At 24.5% G+C, this 11456-nt stretch overlaps 1 long non-coding RNA gene across 1 annotated transcript; it reads left to right on the top strand.

Moving 5' to 3' along the window:
- Positions 1-683: 683 nt before the first annotated feature.
- LOC145276384 (uncharacterized) lies at positions 684-8607 on the top strand. Its single transcript, XR_013867953.1, has 2 exons — positions 684-1110; positions 8490-8607. It is a non-coding gene; the product is annotated as an uncharacterized LOC145276384 (long non-coding RNA).
- The last annotated feature ends 2849 nt before the right edge of the window (positions 8608-11456 follow it).

Raw genomic sequence — 11456 nt, 5'->3', positions numbered from 1 at the left:
TATTTAGTATAAAACAGTTGTTTTTTTAACCAACCAATTATAACTGATATTGTTCTCTGATACATAATATTATATGCGGAAATATTTAATTTAATATCAAATATAATTTAAAATAAAACTAAAATTGTTCACTATAAGTCAGCGATCGAATTGATTCTACATTAATTATTTTAATAATATTATTAAATACTTTTTTACAATACTTTCAATTCTTAAATTCTGTCTGAACTTTAAAAAATTCTGTTAACTGGAAAACTAATTAACGTTTTTTAAATTTAAAATAAAAGTAAAATAGTTCACTATAAATCAGCGATCGAATTGTTACTTAAATGACTAACTTTTAAAAATGCGTCTACATTAATTTTTTTATACTATTATAAAATGCTTATTAAATTCTTTTACAATAATTTCAATTCTTAAATTCTATCTTAACTTAAAAAACTTTTTTTAATTCTAAAAATACTATTAATTATTAAATACTTAGTTATTAAATTATTATCCAATTCTTTTTCAACAATTTAAATTTTTATCAATATTTCATAGTAATGACGTCATAATTTCTCTACCCAATCAAATTGCATTCTTTCAACCGGTGTCAGAAGACTGCTGTTCCTTTTCTATCTTCATAATTTCCAGTTGCGTAAAATGCAAGAGGGCCGTATTAATGTTATAATTATTTTAGCTTTAAGCATCGATATCATTTATTTTATTATTTAATAAATTAATGAATCATTTATTATTTAATATGTTCTAAACATGGTTGGAAAACATTTGCACATAGTTAACTAATGAACGGGCATCTTTTACACGAGGAACGAAATGATGATTACACCGTTTACAGATGACTTAAATTCATTGTTCTTTAACAGTTGATTTTTCTCTAAATAATTTGACGTTTAAATCGTGTTTTTCATCGTTTAAATTTGATTCTTTTATATTTTCATATATTTTATTTCTTAATGAATTGGACACACAAAACAAAAGTTGTATCAATTTACTAAAGAAATAACAAACAAAACAAATTTTCTGCTTTGAACATAATAGAAAAATACGAATTTCTCCCACTTTTCTTTTTCTTTATTTTTTTCGCATTGAATTCTTGGAATGAAGGTAAGTTTTTTGTTTGTTTGTTTTTTTGTTTTGTTTATACCCTTTCAAAACAATTTGCATCCAATAACTTTTAAAATAATCTGAAATATTAAAGTAAGTTTGTTTTTGTTAATATTTACGACGTGCCCCAGCGTTTTATTAACACCCCAACCTCCCCATGTTAACAACGACTTTCAGAATAAACACTCCCAACCTCCCCATGTTAACAACGGCTTTCGAGGTTGGGGGGGGTCCGAAAGACGTTCTTAACATGAGGAGGTTGGGGTGTTTATAATACGCTGGGGCACGTCGTAACAATTGACTGTTTATTTTCATTGTAATCGAATAATAAAAATTATTATTTATTCAAAAAAAAAATTATTTTATAAAAATCCAATATTGCTTTTATTACAAACTTGTTTTATTAAAATTATATTTTCTTACACAAACTTTTAAATACATGTTTTTGCAATTATATATTGATACATATTTATACAATTTCAGCAACCCGAATAATGCTACAATGACGAAAAATATCAAAATCGAATTTTGGTTTTGCTATTAAATTTAAGATGCTTTAAAATATCTGCAAAGAAGAAAACAGTATTTTTTACGACCTGCCCCAGCGTAGTAAAAACACCCCCAACCAACCACCCCATGTTAGCAACCATTTTCAGAATAAACAGAGTCTAGTGATTATGTGCTTTCCAAAGAGTCTTTAAAATATATATGTATATGCAAAGAAATATATGTCATTATGAACTTTCCAAAGGGTCCTTAAAATGTATATGTATATGCAAAGAAATATATGTCATAATGTACTTTCCAAAGAGTCTTTAAAATGTATATGTATATGCAAAGAAATATGTCATTATGTGCTTTCCAAAGAGTCTTTAAAATGTATATGTATATGCAAAGAAATATATGTCATTATGTGCTTTCCAAAGAGTCTTTAAAATGTATATGTGTATGCAAAGAAATATATGTCATTGTGTGCTTTCCAAAGAGTCTTAAAAATGTAAAGGTATATGCAAAGAAATATATGTCATTATGTGCTTTCCAAAGAGTCTTTAAAATGTAAAGGTATATGCAAAGAAATATATGTCATTATATGCTTTCCAAAGAGTCTTTAAAATGTATATGTATATGCAAAGAAATATATGTCATTATGTGCTTTCCAAAGACTCTTTAAAATGTATATGTATATGCAAAGAAATATATGTCATTATGTGCTTTCCAAAGAGCCTTTAAAATGTATATGTATATGCAAAGAAATATATGTCATTATGTGCTTTCCAAAGAGTCTTTAAAATGTATATGTATATGCAAAGAAATATATGTCATTATGTGCTTTCCAAAGAGTCTTTAAAATGTATATGTATATGCAAAGAAATATATGTCATTATGTGCTTTCCAAAGAGTCTTTAAAATGTATATGTATATACAAAGAAATATATGTCATTATTTGCTTTCCAAAGAGTCTTTAAAATGTATATGTATATGCAAAGAAATATATATCATTATGTGCTTTCCAAAGAGTCTTTAAAATGTATATGTATATGCAAAGAAATATATGTCATTATGTGCTTTCAAAAGAGTCTTTAAAATGTATATGTATATGCAAAGAAATATATGTCATTATGTTCTTTCCAAAGAGTTTTAAAATGTATATGTATATGCAAAGAAATATATGTCATTATGTGCTTTCCAAAGAGTCTTTAAAATGTATATGTATATGCAAGGAAATATATGTCATTATGTGCTTTCCAAAGAGTCTTTAAAATGTATATGTATATGCAAAGAAATATATGTCATTATGTGCTTTCCAAAGAGTCTTTAAAATGTATATGTATATGCAAAGAAATATATATCATTATTTGCTTTCCAAAGAGTCTTTAAAATCTATATGTATATGCAAAGAAATATATATCATTATGTGCTTTCCAAAGAGTCTTTAAAATGTATATGTATATGCAAAGAAATATATGTCATTATGTGCTTTCAAAAGAGTCTTTAAAATGTATACGTATATGCAAAGAAATATATGTCATTATGTTCTTTCCAAAGAGTTTTAAAATGTATATGTATATGCAAAGAAATATATGTCATTATGTGCTTTCCAAAGAGTCTTTAAAATGTATATGTATATGCAAAGAAATATATGTCATTATGTGCTTTCCAAAGAGTCTTTAAAATGTATATGTATATGCAAAGAAATATATGTCATTATGTGCTTTCCAAAGAGTCTTTAAAATGTATATGTATATGCAAAGAAATATATGTCATTATGTGCTTTCCAAAGAGTCTTTAAAATGTATATGTATATGCAAAGAAATATATGTCATTATGTGCTTTCCAAAGAGTCTTTAAAATGTATATGTATATGCAAAGAAATATATGTCATTATGTGCTTTCCAAAGAGTCTTTAAAATGTATATGTGTATGCAAAGAAATATATGTCATTATGTGCTTTCCAAAGAGTCTTTAAAATGTATATATATATATGCAAAGAAATATATGTCATTATGTGCTTTCCAAAGAGTCTTTAAAATGTATATGTATATGCAAAGAAATATATGTCATTATGTGCTTTCCAAAGAGTCTTTAAAATGTATATATATATATGCAAAGAAATATATGTCATTATGTGCTTTCCAAAGAGTCTTTACAATATATATGTATATGCAAAGAAATATATGTCATTATGTGCTTTCCAAAGAGTCTTTAAAATGTATATGTATATGCAAAGAAATATATGTCATTATGTACTTTCCAAAGAGTCTTTAAAATGTATATGTATATGCAAAGAAATATATGTCATTATGTGCTTTCCAAAGACTCTTTAAAATGTATGAGTATATGCAAATATAAAGCATTATGTGCTTTCCAAAGAGTCTTTAAAATGTATATGTATATGCAAAGAAATATATGTCATTATGTGCTTTCCAAAGAGTCTTTAAAATGTATATGTATATGCAAAGAAATATATGTCATTATGTACTTTCCAAAGAGTCTTTAAAATGTATATGTATATGCAAAGAAATATATGTCATTATGTGCTTTCCAAAGAGTCTTTAAAATGTATATGTATATGCAAAGAAATATATGTCATTATGTGCTTTCCAAAGACTCTTTAAAATGTATGTGTATATGCAAATATAAAGCATTATGTGCTTTCCAAAGAGTCTTTAAAATGTATATGTATATGCAAAGAAATATATGTCATTATGTGCTTTCCAAAGAGTCTTTAAAATGTATATGTATATGGTAGGAAATATATGTCATTATGTGCTTTTCAAAAGAGTGTTTAAAATGTATATGTATATGCAAAGAAATATATGTCATTATGTACTTTCCAAAGAGTCTTTAAAATGTATATGTATATGCAAAGAAATATATGTCATTATGTGCTTTCCAAAGACTCTTTAAAATGTATGTGTATATGCAAATATAAAGCATTATGTGCTTTCCAAAGAGTCTTTAAAATGTATATGTATATGCAAAGAAATATATGTCATTATGTGCTTTCCAAAGAGTCTTTAAAATGTATATGTATATGCAAAGAAATATATGTCATTATGTGCTTTCCAAAGAGTCTTTAAAATTTATATGTATATGCAAAGAAATATATGTCATTATGTGCTTTCCAAAGAGTCTTTAAAATGTATATGTATATGCAAAGTAATATATGTCATTATTTACTTTCCAAAGAGTCCTTAAAATGTATAGGTATATGCCAAGAAATATATGTCATTATGTGTTTTCCAAAGAGTCTTTAAAATGTATATGTATATGCAAAGAAATATATGTCATTATGTGCTTTCCAAAGAGTCTTTAAAATGTATATGTATATGCAAAGAAATATATGTCATTATATGCTTTCGAAAGAGTCTTTAAAATTTACATGTATATGCAAAGAAATATATGTCATTATGTGCTTTCGAAAAAGAAAACAGGCAGCACAATACAATAGAAAATATTAGCATCGATCTAAAATGTTGTGTGTATGGATTGCTGTGCTATATATTGTATATATTTGGTATATAGAAATATCAACAAGGAAAAGAGATGATATGTCGCTGCTTGTCCGATCAAGTAGAAGTATGTATGTCGAGGGTGTACAGCTACTATATATTCATCTGACCACATTTCATAAATTACTTTCAAAATTAGTAAAGTGATTCAACATTGTAAAAGTGGGCGTATCTTAAGCATAAGTGTGGGATCTATCCGATTTGAGGTTCTTTTTTTTAATCTATCTAAGACTATGTTTGTTATTATAGTTGCACCATAAAACCTGAAATAAATGTTTTGTTTTACTAATATTTAAAAATCAAATATTAAAACATTAAAATAAATGGTTAGATTAAATGTTTATAGCAATTTAAATGTTTTGTTTTACTAATATTTAAAAATCAAATATTAAAACAGTAAGATAAATAGTTATATTAAATGTTTATAGCAATTTAAATGTTTTGTTTTTCAAATATTTAAAAACCAAATATTAAAACATTAAAATAAATGGTTAGATTAAATGTTTATAGCAATTTAAATGTTTTGTTTTACTGATATTTAAAAACCAAATATTAAAACATTAAAATAAATAGTTAGATTAAATGTTTATAGCAATTTAAATGTTTTGTTTTTCAAATATTTAAAAATCAAATATTAAAACATAAAAATAAATGGTTAGATTAAATTTTTATAGCAATTTAAATGTTTTGTTTTACTAATATTTAAAAATCAAGTATTAAAACATTAAAATAAATGGTTTGATTAAGAGTTTATAGCAATTTAAATGTTTTGTTTTACTAGTATTTAAAAATCAAATATTAAAACATAAAAATAAATGGTTAGATTAAATGTTTATAGCAATTTAAATGTTTTCTTTTTCTAATATTTAAAAATCAAGTATTAAAACATTATAATAAATTGTTAGATTAAATGTTTATAGCAATTTAAATGTTTTCTTTTACTAATATTTAAAAATCAAGTATTAAAACAGTAAAATAAATGGTTAGATTAAATTTTTATAGAAATTTAAATGTATTGTTTGACTAATATTTAAAAATCAAATATTAAAACATTAAAATAAATGGTTAGATTAAATGTTTATAGCAATTTAAATGTTTTGGTTTACTGATATTAAAAAATCAAATATTAAAACAGTAAAATAAATAGTTAGATTAAATTTTTATAGCAATTTAAATGTTTTGTTTTACTGATATTTAAAAATCAAATGTTAAAACATTAAAATAAATGGTTTGATTAAATGTTCATTGCAATTTAAATGTTTTCTTTTACTGATATTTAAAAATCAAATATTAAAACATTAAAATAAATGGTTAGATTAAATGTTTATAGCAATTTAAATGTTTTGTTTTACTGATATTTAAAAATCAAATATTAAAACATTACAATAAATGGTTAGATAAAATGTTTATAGCAATTTAAATATTTTGTTTGACTAATATTTAAAAATCAAATATTAAAACATTAAAATAAACGGTTAGATTAAATGTTTATAGCAAGTTAAATTTTTTGTTTAATAATATATAAAAATCAAATATTAAAATAAATGGTTAGATTAAATGTTTATAGCAATTTAAATGTTTTGTTTTACTAATATTTAAAAATAAAATATTAAAACAGTAAAATAAATAGTTAGATTAAATATTTATAGCAATTTAAATGTTCTGTTTTACTGATATTTAAAAATCAAAAATTAAAACATTAAAATAAATGGTTAGATTAAATGTTTATAGCAATTTAAATGTTTTGTTTTACTGATATTTAAAAATCAAATATTAAAACATTAAAATAAATGGTTAGATTAAATGTTTAAAGCAATTTAAATGTTTTGTTTTACTGATATTTAAAAATCAAATATTAAAACATTAAAATAAATGGTTAGATTAAATGTTTATAGCAATTTTAATGTTTTGTTTGACTAATATTTAAAAACCAAATATTAAAACATAAAAATAAATGGTTAGATTAAATGTTTATAGCAATTTAAATTTTTTTTTTACTAATATATAAGAATCAAATATTAAAACATTAAAATAAATGGTTAGATTAAATGTTTATAGCAATTTAAATGTTTTGTTTTACTAATATATAAAAATCAAATATAAAAACATTAAAATAAACGGTTAGATTAAAATGTTTATAGCAATTTAAATGTTTTGTTTTACTAATATATAAAAATCAAATATTAAAACATTGAAATAAATTGTTTGATTAAATGTTTATAGCAATTTAAATGTTTTTTTTACTGATATTTAAAAATGAAATATTAAAACATTAAAATAAATGGTTAGATTTAATGTTTATACCAATTTAAATGTTTTGTTTTACTGATATTTAAAAATCAAATATTAAAACATTAAAATAAATGGTTAGATTAAATGTTTATAGCAATTTAAATGTTTTGTTTTACTGATATTTAAAAATCAAATATTAAAACATTAAAATAAACGGTTAGATTAAAATGTTTATAGCAATTTAAATGTTTTGTTTTACTAATATATAAAAATCAAATATTAAAACATTGAAATAAATTGTTTGATTAAATGTTTATAGCAATTTAAATGTTTTTTTTACTGATATTTAAAAATGAAATATTAAAACATTAAAATAAATGGTTAGATTTAATGTTTATACCAATTTAAATGTTTTGTTTTACTGATATTTAAAAATCAAATATTAAAACATTAAAATAAATGGTTAGATTAAATGTTTATAGCAATTTAAATGTTTTGTTTTACTGATATTTAAAAATCAAATATAAAAACATTAAAATAAATGGTTTGATTAAATGTTTATAGCAATTTAAATGTTTTGTTTTACTGATATTTAAAAATCAAACATTCAAACGTTTATAAGTAAATCATCTGCAAATAATGAATAATCTTTATCGTATATATTACATTTAAACTACTGCATTTCTGTACAGTCAGGGAAGCTTAAACAGGAAGGGAATTCCGAAGTCTAGCAGACCGAAGAAGATAACTTAAAGAGTAAAAGGATTTCTTTAGCAACACCAACATGGAGAAGGATTTTTCTGCTTGTCGGATAAAGTTAAAAGTATGTAGTTACAAATAATTTTTACATTTACATTTAATGGTTAACAGTTATATTTCCTCAAAGAAAACTAGATTGAATCATAGGTTTGACGAAATTTAAAAATAATAATTAAAAAATTAAAATGTATAGAATTTCACTGTAGGATTTGCAACCAAATAAACGTTTTGGATATTAATAGGATTAACAAAATTTAAAAAATAGACAAATATATAACAAAAAAACAAAAATTGAATCCAACAAAATTAGCAACAATAAACAATACTAATACATCAAAGCAAATGGTAAAAATATTGAATTTCATTTATTTTCAGATGTTCCTGATTGAACACTATGATTGAATTTTAATGGAATATGATTTTCTTTAAACATTATGCGATAAACAGTATTACCTTATTCTGAAGAATACAGCGACATCTATGGGAAATCAAAGTATTGGATATATATATGAGAACTCACACTGGAGGGAAAAGACTAATAATTGAAATTGAAATAAAAAAATTAGTTAAACATATTAAAGTTCTCACATGTGCAAAACCACATTCTTGTAATGGTTGCTAATATTCTTGTTTAAAAACGTAATTTCTAGTGAGAATGAGTACTCACACTGGGGACAAGCCACATGCATGTGAAGTCTGTGGATATTCTTGTTCTAGAAAATTAGATTTAGTGAGACATATGAGAACTCACACTGGGGAAAAGCCACATTCATGTGAAGTTTGTGGATATTCTTGTTCTAGAAAATCAAATTTAGTGGAACATATGAGCACTCACACTGGGGAAAAGCCACATTCATGTGAAGTTTGTGGATATTCTTTTTCTGTAAAATCAAATTTAGTAAGACACAAAAGAACTCACACTGGGGAAAAGCCACATTCATGTGAAGTTTGTGGATATTCTTGTTCTGAAAAATCAAATTTAATGAAACATATTAGAACTCACACTGGGGAAAAGCCACATTCATGTGAAGTTTGTGGATACTCTTCTGAAAAATCATCGTTAGTGGTACATATGAGAACTCACTGGGGAAAAACCACATTCATGTGAAATTTGTGGATATTCTTTTACTGTGAAATCATCGTTAGTCAACCATATGCGAACTCACACTGGGGAAAAGCCTCATTCATGTGATGTTTGTGGATATTCTTTTTCGGAGAAATCATCGTTAGTGAGACATATGAGAACTCACACTGGGGAAAAGCCTCATTCATGTGAAATTTGTAGATATTCTTGTAATCAGAAATCATCATTAGTTAAACATATGAAAACTCACACTGCGATAAAATAAGAATCATAGCAACTTTGTGGATATAATTGTTCTGTGAAATCAAATTTATTGACTCATATGAGAAATCACACCAGAGCAAAGTAATATTCGGAAACATGAACCACTGCTGATAACATGAACTTGAAAATTTGGCATTTCTATTACAGCGGCAGATACATAACAGATAAGGCTATCATGCCAGATATTTTAATATGGAACAAGTCCGAAAGAACCGCGCCCATTATCGATGTTACAGCCATTTGTTATTTTTACCTCAATAGAGCTGAAGAAAATACTAAACTCTATTGGAGCATCTGGATTAATAAAAAGAATCTTCAGAAATACTTAGAAGCAGTCGCTGAAAGACCAAGCTGTAACAGAATACAAATAGCAGCCATCAAGGGAACAGCATCTATTCTTTAAAGAGCTCTTTGATATAAATTTACATCGTAACAGAATTAAGGTTTTAGCTTCAGGAGGGAGCCCTTGATCTCTCAGAAGTAAAAGGAAAATAAGAGAAAAGCATTTTTTTAATAATATGTAAATATTCTTATTCTCATACATAAAGTTTACTGATACATATGAAAAAGAAACACAATTAGAAAACGCCATATTATTGCCAAACATTTTCTAAGAATTCGGATTTATTCATATGAGGACTTCAACTAAAACACTATTCCTTATAATACAATATGAGAAAGTAATGAATTGTGAAAAAAATAAGTTTGCGAGAAATATAATCGATGTGACAGAGGAAACTGTGTTAATGAAAAATATTAATAATGCTTTCGTTTCTTATGAATGTTTAATTATTTTTGTAAATTACTGGCGACCTGTACCAAAACTTTTTGTAGATAAACTATATTAAAGTGTCTTTGTTTTACAGTTAATAAATATTCGTTACAAATATGATAACACGTAAGATAAAAAAAATCTCTTATGAAATTTGTAGTCTTTTTTTTGTTTTTTATATTTGTAGTTATAGTTTGATCGGTTGGTGACACTCTTATTAGACAGAAGTGTTCAGCAATGGATTAGTTTTTTACATTTTTAAATTTTTTTCTGAACCTTAACTCAGACAAAGAGAACATAAAATGATTAAACTGAATGTCCCCCAACACATACCATTCATATATTAAAGTTTTGTATTTGGGCTCATCAGTATTGGTACAATAACTCGCCTACAACTATTGAAATATCCCTTTGTTTACCAGCATTAACCTCATGAAACGTTTCAAGCGTTTAGTGAAATTCAGTTTTCTGTATTCAAAAGTGATCATGGTGTGATTTTTTATTAGTATCAGATAAAGATTTGAGCATTTTATGACTATGAAAATGTTTGTACTATAATTTATATGACTTTGATAATTGGCAATAGAAACTTATTAGTTTAGATATCATTACAGAGAATTCAAAAAATAACCGTTGAAATCTCTTAGAAAAGTGTTGTACACACCATAATGTCAGAGTTTTGTAACTGAATGACATCTGAATTTATTGATTTGCATGTAGTTTATTTTTTTGTTAAATTTTTACGTCAAACATTAAATGCTGGTTTAAATGCTCAAGTTTCCCAGCAACAAAATATTTTAGTCTAATTCTAAACTATTAACATAATCAAAAGTCTTATAATCTGTTTTACATTAATTGCCTGTTCTTGAGTATTGTCACTGGCATTTTTTACGAAGGAGTCACCACTTTTCAAGGTCCATAGTCTACTCGAGGATAAGGTTCAATGAGTGTACAGTTGTCAATGGGACAATATCGTAATAATCGTTAGTAGTGGAAGTTTCGTAAATTGAATTACTTAAGAGGACGATTCGTCAAGTATTTGTTTACATTGCGCTTGAAGACGACCACATTGTAGTCAATTGGAAAGAGAGTTCCAACGGCGGACAGTACTAAAAATTATTTTTATTAATTTAATTTTATTGTATTAACGATTGCCATATGTTTTGATTTGTAAAATCTTACTGTTGAAAATAAAATTTACTTTCCTAATGAATTTTTTATA

The sequence above is a fragment of the Euprymna scolopes genome, unplaced genomic scaffold (genome assembly GCF_053919585.1).
Source record: "Euprymna scolopes isolate OS-2025 unplaced genomic scaffold, ASM5391958v1 sca98, whole genome shotgun sequence".
Lineage (NCBI taxonomy): Eukaryota > Metazoa > Mollusca > Cephalopoda > Sepiida > Sepiolidae > Euprymna > Euprymna scolopes.
The sequence above is the reverse complement of the archived record's forward strand: the minus strand, read 5'-3'. Positions and strand labels throughout refer to the sequence as shown.